Source organism: Ambystoma mexicanum, chromosome 5p (assembly GCF_040938575.1).
Source record: "Ambystoma mexicanum isolate Mex_15411 chromosome 5p, UKY_AmexF1_1, whole genome shotgun sequence".
Taxonomy (NCBI): domain Eukaryota; kingdom Metazoa; phylum Chordata; class Amphibia; order Caudata; family Ambystomatidae; genus Ambystoma; species Ambystoma mexicanum.
Genome location: NC_090930.1, coordinates 983,979,218 through 983,993,667, shown reverse-complemented (window position 1 = coordinate 983,993,667; position 14,450 = coordinate 983,979,218).

Sequence of the window (14,450 nt, the reverse complement as noted above, 5' to 3'; positions counted from 1 at the left end):
TCCACCAGGCCCCCACTCATGTCTCCCACCACCCCCAGCCCCCACCATCCAGGGGCACCCTCCACCAGGCCCCCACTCATGTCTCCCACCACCCCCAGCCCCCACCATCCAGGGGCACCCTCCACCAGGCCCCCACTCATGTCTCCCACCACCCCCAGCCCCCACCATCCAGGGGCAGCCTCCACCAGGCCCCCACTCATGTCTCCCACCACCCCCACCCCCCCGCCACCAGGGGCACCCTCCACCAGGCCCCCACTCATGTCTCCCACCACCCCCAGCCCCCACCATCCAGGGGCAGCCTCCACCAGGCCCCCACTCATGTCTCCCACCACCCCCAGCCCCCACCATCCAGGGGCACCCTCCACCAGGCCCCCACTCATGTCTCCCACCACCCCCACCCCCCAGCAGTGCAGGGGCAGCCTCCACCAGGCCCCCACCCATGTCTCCCACCACCCCCACCCCCCAGCAGTGCAGGGGCAGCCTCCACCAGGCCCCCACCCATGTCTCCCACCACCCCCACCCCCCAGCACTGTGGGGAACCTGCCAGCAGGCCCCCACACATGTCCCCCTGGGCCCAGGTCCTGACGATACACAATCATGGCAGTAATGGCCAGCATACCCAGCACAAACACCCAGGCAAGGATTGCATCCACCCACATAGTGAATGCAATCACATGACACAACCCCAATGCCAAGTATGCAAAAGAACACATGTCCGTCACACACACATACACAATGGGTGCAAGTGAATGTCAAAACCCATATCATGACATGTAACAAACCAATGAGAAAATAACACAAGTGTAAGAAAATATAAAAAATGTATTAAATACCAAAAATAAGTGAACTTTTCAAACATACAACGATGTGGCAAAGTAAATAAATGGTCCATGTCCGAGAACAAAAGTGATAAAAAAAAAAACAAAGGAATAAAAAATTAAAAAGAATTTGTCCAAAGCAATATCATGTCATAGGAAATTAATGAAAAACCATTACGTCATGGTGAAAACAATAAGAAATTAAAAAAATGTATCTCCCAAAAAAACAAACTATATACAGGAATGTTCCAGGGTCCATGAGCCCAACACCAAAAATGAAACCTACCACTAACTAATTAAAAATATATGTACAAAAAAGTGGCCATTGTCCGAGCGGTCCAAAATAATAATAATAAATAAAGGAAACCTAGCACTAACTAACTAAATAACTATGTACAAAGGCAGCGGGCAAGTCCTGCGGCTCACTTGGTGATGTTGCTGGCCAGGGCATCATCGAACTCCATGTCGATGTCCTGGAGGCGGGACTCTGTCCTGGCCCCGAGGTCTCGCAGGGACAACCCCATGTCCACCTCAAACTCCCTGCGAGCTTCCTCGAGGCACTCAGCCCGCCTCAATGCCCGACGCATGGAGAACTCCGCCCTGACCATGGCGAGCCGCTCCTCTTCCGCCCGCTGCCGCTCCGCACCTATCCGCTGGCCAAACTCCTCCCACACGGAACACACCACCATCCCAGGGTTGCCCTGCCCTCCGGCCGATGCCTGCCCCTCTGATCTTGATGGCCCCGAGCCATGATGCCTCCCACGTCGAGCCCGCTGCTGCCTCCGACGCCACTGCCTCTGCCAGCACGACGGCATCCAGGCTGATGGAAACCACCGACGCCGTCGTGCACGTGCCCTGCCCGATGATGCCGTCACATCTTCCATCTGCTGGGGTCCACTTGCTGTGTTGTCCACCCCTGCTGGACCTCCGACTCACAACTGTGGCAGGGATGGGATCCCCACCGAGCTGGCTGCATTGGTCGGGGCAGGTCCACAGGGGGCCCTGGTGGCATCTGGGCCGGAAGACGGCAAGGAGAACGACCGGTGGATAGCCTGCACAGAGGAGGAGAGGGCCGTCAGATTGGCCAACACATGCAGGAAACCCCCGAACATGGCCGATCCCAATTGGGCCACGTCGGCACGGTGCACTTCGTGATGACGTGCATGCTCCTCCCGGGAAGCACGCACGTCATCACGAATCACAGCCGTGCGCATCGCGACCCCAATCAGGACCTTCTCCACGCGGCCAGGGGTTACCACGTCCGCAGGTGGAGGGGAGTCAGGTGACATGGACATCCCCTCTACCTGCGGACGGGCCTGGGACGGGGCATCCCTGCTGGTGCATGGTGGTGCACTCACAGGGTCAGGGACAGTGACATGCACAGGCCCCTCCACGGTGACCTGTGCTGCCTCCTGCCCCTGGCCCTGGACTGCACCACTTGCACCAGCAGGGATGCTCCCACCAGGCCCCATGTGTGCACCAGTGTCGGCCTCCTCCTCCTCTGTGCAAACCACCAACCTGGATGGCTCCTCACCGTCTCCCGCCGTAGCAGGCCCCTGTGGGGGCTCACCCACCCCTTCCGCTGCAGCCGTGGGGGCATACCCGCCGCCTTGCTCCACAGCGCCGTCTCCGCCCTCTTCTTCACTAGCCGCTGCGTAGAGGGAGACAAAGGACACAAGCATCAGGCTACTGTACAATCGTCCCCTAGACAGGAAGCAATAGCAGATGAGCACCACTGTCAAAGTACACTTCCATCATGTCCCTCCACAACACATGGGTCAGTCCAGGCAAAACACACACAGTAACAGGCATGGTGCATGCCATGGACATTTCCATGCATGGCCAATGGACTCTAGAAACATTCAATGATATGTAACTCACATGCATCATGGCTCATGCATATCACATGCACACACTTCACCTCAGTCACATCCATCTGGCCCCAAACACACCGAACACAGGCGAAACAAGGGTAAGTTGGGTGCGTCACTGAATCTGTGCATTGTCACACACATGTGTCATGCATCCATGGCATGCACAAGTCACAGACACGCAGGTCAGGCACACAGACATGGCTACCATATATGTACCTGGCATCAGCACCCATCCTTCACCCCCATCCATGTCCAGGTACAGAGACTGGCATGCTCTCATGTCCAAAATCTGCATAGGGCTCCCCATGCCGCATTTCAACACATGCAACAACCATGTGGGTCACACATCACTGGTCGCACATGCATTACCATGATGTCCCTGCACACATACATGCATACATGGCCCATGGCACACATACAGGCAAGTATCATAGAACCAGCACACCGCAACATGCCCTGTCTCACACAGTAATGCTTGGACACATACCGCTCAACTCCAGACGGGCCTCCCTCTCAAGGACCTGGGCGTGGAGCGCTGGGCGTACGCGTTCCAGGACCCTCTTCTGGATGGAACTCATGCGGCCCCGGCCCCCCTCCACGAGGCGCCGGGCCTTCACAAGGGTCCTGGACCTCAAGTCCTCCCAGCGCTTCTTGATCTTCTGGACGTTGCGGGTTGCCACCCCCTCCGCGTTGATGGCAACCACACAGTCGGCCCAGATCCTCTCCCGTCCTTCCTTGCTGGCGCGGGACGATCCAAAGAGGGCATCATACTGCCCCAGGACATGCTCCACCAGGACACCAACTTCGGTGGCAGTGAAGCTGGTGCCCCTCTGCCCCTCTGGCCTGGGGTTGCCACTGGTGCCAGATGTGGAAGTGCCCGACATGGCAACCCCAGAGGCAGGTGTGGGTGGGCAACTGGGTCCTGGGGCTGGGCTGTGGAGCGATGTAATCCCAGTCGGGAGTCTTCAGTTCCAGCAGGGGTGGACACAGCAACTGGACCCCTGCAGATGGCTGATGTGCAGGCACCAAATGGCAGGGCACGGTGGCAGCAGGCAGGCAGGCAGGCAGGCAGCAGCAGATAGCACGTGGGAGGCTGCTCGGGGCACTGGGGGGCAGTAACTCGGCCTTCTGGGCAGGAGCGTGGTGTTCCGTGTGTTTTCGGGTGGCCAGCTTGATACGGAGTGATTTGGCACGTGAAAATCCTGCACGTCAGCGTGAAATCCGAGGAAAGGCCCTTAGCGCGTAAGCGCGTCAGCACGCATACGCGATTCTATTGGACCAGAGTCCCTCAGCGCGTAAGCGCGTCTGACGTGACCCGCACGGGCGTTCCCCACTCAGCACGTGATGACGGAACACACGTGGAAATACTGCACGTCAGAGTGTCATCGCGTGATTGGCCTATGTACGTGTATTTCATTGCGTGTAATTGGACAAAAGTGCGCGTACACGCGATTGGCCTATGTACGTGTATTTAATGGGTGCGCGGCCACTTACTCACGCAAGTACGTCAGCGAACCTGTATCCCGTGGTGCGTGTGAATTTCCACACGCTATTGGACTGGGAACTGGATTCCAGGGGTGCGCGGGTCACACGCTGTATCCCGTGGTGCGTGTGAATTTCCACACGCTATTGGACTGGGAACTGGATTCCAGGGGTGCGCGGGTCACACGCTGTATCCCGTGGTGCGTGTGAATTTCCACACGCTATTGGACTGGGAACTGGATTCCAGGGGTGCGCGGGTCACACGCTCGCCTAGAACACGCGCAAAGCATAAAATTGCGGACTTTAACAATAACAAGCTCAGACGCCAGGATGAACATACCGTTCCTAGCAGCAGTGGTAGTGGGCTACCAAAGGAGGAGGAGGAGGATAGTCAGGGCCAGAATATTCACACCCAGAACCAGCCTTTTCGGGATGCCTGATGACCAGGTGTATGGGAGGTACAGGTTTCCACCACACATCATACTGGACCTGGTGACTGAGTGGGAGGATGACCTCACATCACCTGCCCTGTGCTCCCAAGCACTCAGCCCCCTGGAGAAGGTCCTCAATGTACTGCACTTCTTAGCCACTGGATCATTTCAGCGGACAAGTGCCATAGTGGGTGGGGTGTCACAGGCCACCCAGTCACGCTGCCTACACCAGGTCTTGAACATCATGACTGCACGCCCATCAGTCCGCAGGCACATATACCTGCCCAGAACACCTGCAGAAAGGCATGCTGCCGCCCTGGATTTTTACGCTGTGGCACGATTCCCCAAAGTGCTAGGTGCCATCGACTGCACCCATGTGGCTCTCCGTCCCCCCAGGGCATCTGAGCACATCTATAGGAACCGCAAGCACTGGCATTCCATCAACGTGCAGGTAGCATGTAATGCCAAGGGAATCATCACCTCAGTATATGCCAACTATCCCGGGTCCACCCACGACAGCTTCATTTACCGAATGTCCACCCTAAGCCGGGACCTAGAAGCTGGGCGGCATGGCGATACATGGCTGCTTGGTGAGTATGTATGCCACTGCACATGCATGCATGTTGGATACTGAGCAAGGTCACAACCCCACCAATGATACCAATCACCACCTCCACAGGGGACAGTGCCTACCCTCTCAGCCCCCACATGATGACGCCAATTCGGAACCCCACCACGCCACCCCAGGTAAGATATAACACAGCCCACATTACAACCAGGGCATAGTGGAGCGCACATTCGGAGTGCTAAAGTCACGCTTTCGCTCCCTTGACCGTTCTGGCGGGCAGCTGTTATACGCTCCCCCAGTAGTGTGCAGGATCATAGTGGCAGCATGTGTCCTGCACAACGTTGCAACACGCCGGGGCCTGGCCGTGGACATGGTGGTGGCCCCACATCCCCAACCACATGCACAGCCGCTGCGCATGGGAGGGGAAAGGGCACGGGGGGAGGCAGCCCGTACACAGCTAGTGGCTAATTACTTCACATAGAAATCACACCCCTGTGGAGTGCACACTGCCCTGGCACATTCCATCTGACAATCAATGATGACTCAACCTGACACTGATCCTGAATGTCTGGAGAATGAACCGTGATAACCATGTCAGCCTGAGATTGTTCACCTGGAAGTGTCACAATGTGTGCATCCCTACCCACACAGACACCACCAATGCAGTTTTGTGAAGTTACACATTGAAGCAGCTAAAATGAATACCCACTTGCAAAATGCAACAAGAGGACAGTGCCATGTCAGCCAACCCAACCCCAGCACCACCACACGACACACCGTGCCATGTCATGCTAATTGCAGGTAAACAAAGTAATCCCCACAACATGACATCAGTCTCACTATGTACAGTGGCACTATTAGAAACCTGCAACACCTGAAATGCTCACAGCAATGCCAGACCAACAACATACTTGAGCACGTAGTACCATTAACATGACATCACAAATGTTACATATTAGTAGTCTCACCACCTGGAAATGCCTGCACTCCCACCACTACCAACTGTGCAGTGTTGTCGCCATGTAGAGTTGTAGGTGCACTGCTGCCAACATGGTCCCCATCTCCAGACTAGAGGTCCTTGTGTGGACATGAGGAAGGGACCTGCAAATTGGGAGGTAGACACAGAAGAAGAGTTACTCATCAATGCAACATGCAGTGTACAACACAACAGCAATATGCACTATGAATGTATACACAGTATTGACTACAGACTGGCCACACAGCTCATGGGAGTCCAACGTCACTGTGTAATTCACTGTCACTTGGGCACACCCTTTGCAAGCCCATGGAAACGGGAAGCAGGAGGGGTGTGTGTGACTCAAACCCAAGCATCTGAACCAAATACATTACAAGCCTGCATGTGCCCAGCCACAATGCAGCGTATGCCCACAGGAACCACGGAAGCCAACAGATCGAAGCCAACAGATCGAAGCCAACAGATGGAAGCCAACAGATCGAAGCCAACAGATCGAAGCCAACAGATGGAAGCCAACAGATGGAAGCCAACAGATCGTCCCAAAAAAATTGGGAATAAAAGAAATCAAAATAAAAATAAAAATAAGAAACAATCAAAAATGGCCATTGATGGGCCCGGGGGGGTTGGGGAGGCCACCCAGGAGGTCCGAGGACAGGATGCCCACCAGAACCCACCTGCGTGGATCCTGGGAAGATAAAACACCTCCATGGGCTCATGGCCCACACGGCTACCCTATTGTGGGAGTATCACTCCTGTCGCTATTATCACCCTGTGCAGCTGCATCCGGAGGTGGTTGCACTATAGGAGGCAGCCCACGCAAGGCCCTAGTCTGCTCCTCCATGGCTGCAAGCATGCGGGTGTGGTAGGTCTGGTTCTGGAGGATGAGTGTGCAGAGGTCCCCATGCAACAACTCACGGGATGCCCGGACCTGCGCCCTCGTTGCCTGCATCTCAGCTGAGAGCGTACGGGTGAGACGCTCCAGCTGCTGTTCTGTCCTTTGGTGTGTTGAAGCCTCAAGCTCAACAAGAGTCGTCCTGAGGTGAAGGAGCTCCTGCCTCAGGGCTTCCCTGTGGCCCTGGGACTCAATGGAGATGGCCTCCTGCAGAGTCGCCAGTGCCGCCCGCCTGTCCCTGTTGGACCCCAACATGTCCTCCCTGTGTGACTGGCAGATGGAGTCGGTTGCCTGCTCTAGTCGCTCCATCAGCCTTTCTGGGGGGACAATGGAAGTGGCCACCCTATCCATGGCCTGAGCCATCATCTCGGATGATGCAGCCTGTTGGGTAGCCATACCGTAAATGGATTGCTCCCATGCGGTATTGCCGGGTGGCGTACGGCCACCACGTCGGCGGGCCCCACACCTGTCTGGGGCAAGGCGAACTGCGCCTTGCTGTGCCGGCACTGCCTGAGGCTGCAGGACTGCATTCCCCCTCTGATCTGCTGGCCCAGGAACAGGATCAGATGTCGCGGAGTGTGACCCTGCATCCGTAACCACCGAAGGCGTAGCTGCCAACACTGACATCCCCATGGAGGGTACTGACCCTGGTGCAGGTGGGTGAGACAGAACAGAATCCCTCCCTGGAACACTCACCTGCGACGGCACGTAGGTCTCATCCGAATCAACACCTGAGTACAGCTCGGGGGAGGTGCAGCCAGAGACACCCCTTGAGAGCACGACCTGCAGCACTTGTGGGTTCTCCCCCACCACCACACCACGTCCCTCACTGGTGGTTGGTCGGCCCTGGGACACCTCCTGGGTCTGCACCATCTCCACAACCCCAGCAGTATCAGGTGCGTCTTCCCCTGCAAAGACATGAAAACAAAGAAATGGAAACAGGCATTAGCACCGTGGCACACAATGAGGGCTGAGAAGCAAGAGAACCAGTACTTGATTGACACATGTCCCACATGACTAAAACCCTCCCATGCATGCACCCTCACTGCGTATGAAGTGCAGGCAAATGGCACACACTGATGACACCAAGATGGAAGATGAACACATTTTCTGCATGCTGCCTGGCAGTGGCATCACACATTGGCCTGTGATTGGCAGGTGAAACACACATGCCATCACACAGATGGCATGTACCATTGCTATTGAGTGAAGATGGAGAGGAGGGCAGCACCTATTCATTCAGTCCAGTTCCCGCATGTAATAGCTTTTCTAATTCTAACAGGTCAGATTTTTCACCTGGAGCTGCCAGTCTGAAATGGTCAAATTGCACAGGGACATGTGTGTACAAATGATATCCAGGTAACAAAGTCACTCCACTTTACCATACCCATGTCAGACATGTGACTAGTGGACAGCGACATGCCTAGTGAAAGTGGTGGAATGCAAACAAACTGACTGAATGAACAGTGAAAAAGAAGCAAATATGTTGTGTCAAGGTGACACTTCAAGGGCAACTGGCGTGCAGTTGTGCTAGATGTCTACTGTTGGCAGAAGGGATACTGCTATGGCCAAATGCAGCTGCGCAGGAAGGATTGCATGAAGCACATGGCTGACCCATACGACTCAGGCGCACACACTCTCACCTGGCACCCGAACAGAAGCCCTCACACACACACCATGCACATGGATGACACACACATGCATGTGCACTCACCGGACAATGCCTCGTAATCAGCCAGATCTCCCACGCCTTGGATCTGTTCCTCCGTGACGTAGGTCCCAGCGACTGACTCATGTGGAGTGAGTTCCATGTCTACTACTGGAGACCCACCTCCAGTCACTAGAGTTGCGGCATGACTTGAGGCCAGCTTACTCTTTGCCCTGCGCTTTAGGTCATTCCAGCGCTTATAGCAATCATTGGCTGTGCGCCTCACGATTCCAAGGGCACTTACGATGTCCGCAACGGTCTGCCAGTGTGCCTGGCGTTGTGCAGGTGTGGTCTTGGATCCTGCAACAATGACCATCTCGTTGTCATGTCCGGACACATACTCGACAAGTGCATTCAGTTCGTCATCCGTGAAGCTGGGCTTCCTGGACGGGCCGGACTGTGTAGCCGTGTCTGGGGCATCAGCCTGTGCCGGACGAGCACTCTTCCTCTTCCGCTTGGAAGGTGGTGGTTATCCTGAGTGTCCTGCGCCGCTCTGGACACTAGGGGCAGGAGCCCTGGTGGACTCTGTATCAGGAGTGTGGGATTGCACACTCAGCATGGGAGTTGGTGCAGGCATTGGCTCTAGTGTGATGGTGTCAGGGGGAATGTCAGCAGCATGGACTAGGACCGACACTGTCCTGGCTGGGTGTGTGAGGGCTGGGGTGGATGGAGCCGCAGCTGCCCCTGCAGCCTCTCCGCCCTGCCTCCTTGGTGCAGCAGATGACCTTGCTGCCCCAGATCCACGTGCCATGATGGCATCAACGTGCACCAGCGCACGTGTCGTAGCCCTGCTGACCTGGAAGTCAGCCATGGAGTCAGCCAGGTCTGGTGCCACAATGGGCTGCTCCAACAAGGGCTGAGCATGGATGGTGTCAGCCACTTCAGCCTCAACGGGAGGGGGGGAGGGGGGGATGATGGGTGCCCTTGACTGGTCCTCCACACATGGGGGGACAGGCTCACCCTGCAAGTTACGACCGCGTCCCCTACCGGATCCACCACGGCCACCACTTGTGGCTCTTCCACCTTTGCCACCCTTACGGAATCCTCGCCTCCCAGCCATGGCACTGATATTAATGTGTGTATGGGAGTGGCTGTAGACAATTGTCCTGGGCAATTGGGGGTTAAAGGGGTTGGGTACCAGATGGTAATTGTACCCTAGTGCTCTAGCATGGCTGATTGTAACCCCTGGGGAAAGATGACGGGTCACGCAACGCACAGGAGGCCCAAAAAAGGGAGATGACGTGCACGCAACCCCTCCTAGACCACGTGTGCAGAAAGAAAAACCTGCACTACGCTGTGGCACCCAGTAACACAAGAATGAACGTATGCGTGTCACACGCAGCCTAGAATGACCTCTGAAGGGGTAGGCTACACACGGGGCAAGCACAGAAGTTGGATACGTGCGTGACTCACCGTCTGCCAGGTAAAAGAGCGTGAAAAATGAGCGCGTTTGGCTGGCTAAACCCCCGCCAAAAGAAGATGTGTACGCTGTCTGAGAAGACAGGACAACAGTAGAAGGGGACACTGTTTGAGGGAACAGGCCCAGGTAAACCAGTAAAAGAGAAAAAAGAGAAAAAGCTGTCAGAGGTAACAGGGAATACGAACTGGAAACGCCGTGAAGTAAATCGCGTGTGAAACGACAAGAAGTACAGAATTCACCCACTCGCTCTCCACGAAAAGCACGTACAAGGAAATGGTGTTCTACATGTACCTTATATACTGGCCCACACGTACAGCGTCACTTACGCGGCGTGTACGTTCACCAATCACACGCTTTGTCACTCCTGCGTGTAGATCCATTTTCACCAATCACACGCTTTGTCACTTCTGCGTGTAGATCCATTTTCACCAATCACACGCTTTGTCACTTCTGCGTGTAGATCCATTTTCACCAATCACACGCTTTGACACTGGGACGTGTCACGCAACAATTTCCTGCACGTGCAGGTGACTATAGGCGCGCATATGCTGTTGACGGGTTTACGCGCTAAGGGCCTTTGCTGACGTGTGGGATTTCACTCCCTATCAGGCTGTCCACGCGTTCACACACGAGAGACCACGCTCCTGGCCAGGAGGCCAAATTACTGCCCCCCAGAGCCCTGAGCACGCTCCCACCTGCCATCTGCTGCTGCCTGACTGCCTGCTGGCCACGTGCCCCACAGTGCTGGTGGGTGGGGGTGTTGGGAGGCATGGGTGGGGGCCTGGTGGAGGCTGCCCCTGCACTGCTGGGGGTTGGGGGTGGTGGGAGGCATGGGTGGGGGCCTGGTGGAGGCTGCCCCTGCACTGCTGGGGTTTGGGGGTGGTGGGAGGCATGGGTGGGGGCCTGGTGGAGGCTGCCCCTGGTGGTGGGGGGGGTGGTGGGAGACATGGGTGGGGGCCTGGTGGAGGCTGCCCCTGCACTGCTGGTGGGTGGGGGTGTTGGGAGGCATGGGTGGGGGCCTGGTGGAGGCTGCCCCTGCACTGCTGGTGGGTGGGGGTGTTGGGAGGCATGGGTGGGGGACTGTGGAGGCTGCTCCTGCACTGCTGGGGGTTGGGGGTGGTGGGAGGCATGGGTGGGGGCCTGGTGGAGGCTGCCCCTGGTGGCGGGGGGGGTGGTGGGAGACATGGGTGGGGGCCTGGTGGAGGCTGCCCCTGCACTGCTGGGGGTTGGGGGTGGTGGGAGGCATGGGTGGGGGCCTGGTGGAGGCTGCCCCTGCACTGCTGGGGTTTGGGGGTGGTGGGAGGCATGGGTGGGGGCCTGGTGGAGGCTGCCCCTGGTGGCGGGAGGGTGGGGGTGGTGGGAGACATGGGTGGGGGCCTGGTGGAGGCTGCCCCTGGTGGCGGGGGGGTGGGGGTGGTGGGAGACATGGGTGGGGGCCTGGTGGAGGCTGCCCCTGCACTGCTGGGGGTTGGGGGTGGTGGGAGGCATGGGTGGGGGCCTGGTGGAGGCTGCCCCTGGTGGCGGGAGGGTGGGGGTGGTGGGAGGCATGGGTGGGGGCCTGGTGGAGGCTGCCCCTGGTGGCGGGGGGGTGGGGGTGGTGGGAGACATGGGTGGGGGCCTGGTGGAGGCTGCCCCTGCACTGCTGGGGGGTGGGGGTGCAGGGGGACATGAGCAGGTGTGCAGGGTAGTCCCCTGTTTTGTAGGCTGCCTGCAGGGGCCGTGGAGGGTGTACAGGGAACACCTGTGAGGACCCACCCAGCCTAATCGCGTGTGACTTCCCACGCACCCCTGTAATACACGTACCCAGCCAAATCGCGTGTGATGATTCCCACGCACCCCTGTAATACACGTACCCAGCCAAATAGCGTGTGATAATTCCTGCGCACCCCTGTAATACACGTACCTGGCCAAATCGCATACCTGTAATACACGTACCCTGGCTAATCGCGTGTGAAACTTCCCGCCTACCCCTGTAATACACGTACCCTGGGCAATCTCGTGTTAAACTTCCCGCGTACCCCTGTAATACACGTACCCTGGCCAATCGCGTGTTAAACTTCCCGCATACCCCTGTAATACACGTACCCTGGCCAATCGCGTGTTAAACTTCCCGCGTACCCCTGTAATACACGTACCCTGGCCAATCGCGTGTTAAACTTCCCGCGTACCCCTGTAATACACGTACCCTGGCTAATCGCATGTTAAACTTCCCGCATACCCCTGTAATACACGTACCCTGGCCAATCGCGTGTTAAACTTCCCGCGTACCCCTGTAATACACGTACCCTGGCTAATCGCGTGTATAACTTCACGCGTACCCCTGTAATACACGTACCCTGGGCAATCTCGTGTTAAACTTCCCGCGTACCCCTGTAATACACGTACCCTGGCTAATCGCATGTAAGACTTCCCGCATACCCCTGTAATACACGTACCCTGGCCAATCGCGTGTTAAACTTCCCGCGTACCCCTGTAATACACGTACCCTGGCCAATCGCGTGTTAAACTTCCCGCGTACCCCTGTAATACACGTACCCTGGCTAATCGCGTGTTAAACTTCCCGCGTACCCCTGTAATACACGTACCCTGGCTAATCGCATGTTAAACTTCCCGCATACCCCTGTAATACACGTACCCTGGCCAATCGCGTGTTAAACTTCCCGCGTACCCCTGTAATACACGTAACCTGGCTAATCGCGTGTATAACTTCACACGTACCCCTCATATGCACGTTACCCGCTTTGCGTTCCTTGTTTGGCAGCCCTGTAAACTGGTCCAGGGTTAGCGCAGCCCTTTGCGATGATTTAGCGATTTTGATGGCTTTTCCTTGCGCGAGGGCGTTCTTGGGGGCGTTACTGGCGCTGCTGCTGGGTCGCTGCGATACTCTGCGCCACGGCTGGTTTGGGAGCCTAAAATCCATGAATACGCTGTGCGCGGAAATCGGTTTTAGCGCACGTGCCTGGCGCAGACAATCGCACGCGGACACTCTGCGCCAGCCGCTTGCGACACTTTTCTGCGAAATTCTATGAATTACCCTACAAGTGTCTTCATTGCTTAAAACTTTAACCAATATCATATGAATACATCGCCAAATGTCCAACCCCATCCACAGTATTTTGTATAACTGCATATATTTGGATACTTTGCAAAATGCTACACACAAACCAACAAAACAATTTGGGCAACAGTGAAGAAATTTGCACAATACGCGAAACAATTTTAGCAACATACTTAAAACACAATTTGTACAATACTCCCTTAAGAAAACAAGGAAATCCGTGGAGGAAATGTTAAAAAAATGAAGGTTAATTATATAAAACATATATAAAAATATACATGCTGTTCTATAGGTTTAGCATATAATTTGGCACTCAACATACCATTAAATAAACCAACACAAACGATAAACATAATCAAAACATGTTTTAAAATTATATTTTCCCAACTGGTTGCTGTTATTAGATGTTTAATTGGTTTTGTTTGTATTCTCTCACAGAAAATGTGATAATTGGAATAAAAATGTAAACTTTTTTGTCAATGTGTTGTTTAGAAGTTTGTATGAGGAACTTAGTTCCTTATTGGCTGTTAGAAGGAATACAGGAAAAGTTAGGGGCCAAAGGTTGAAGTGTGCTCTAGCACCTTGAATTGTCTCTTGTGCTACATGGGATTACCAATAAAGATATCAGACCAAATAACGGGACAGACTCAAAGAATATGGAAAATAACTACTTTATCCTTAATTTAATAAAGTAGGGCAAACTGGCAGACATCGGACTGATGCTTGCACACTCACACACAAACTTGATTACATAAAGGTTCCCTACCCCAATATGCGTAATCTATGACATCATCCTTCGTGGCAAACTGTAAAACCAGTTGGGGGGAGGGATTGCTTAGGGGAACATATCTACTTATAGAATACATAGGGGTTAGTACACTATTGGCTGCCCCTTATCTCTAGGGCACACCTCAAACTACCTCTATATATGTATAATAGTGATTATAGCGGACAAAAAGCGGATTGGTCTATGCAACATTGTATAGCAGGTTACCCTATAGACCCACTTATTGGTTGGCATTATCACCCAACCTTGGAAGTTTGACTTGGCAAGCAGCATGTAAGCAAAACGAAACCCAGGTGCTTGTGTCACATCAGATTACTCCCCACTTTCCCAATTAGTCCATTATCTCTCATCAGTTCGACTTGAGCCAAAGTTTCCCATTTGTAGTTGACCTTGTAGCCTGCTCTCTGTTCTGGGACATCCAAGGGAGTGTAAGCAC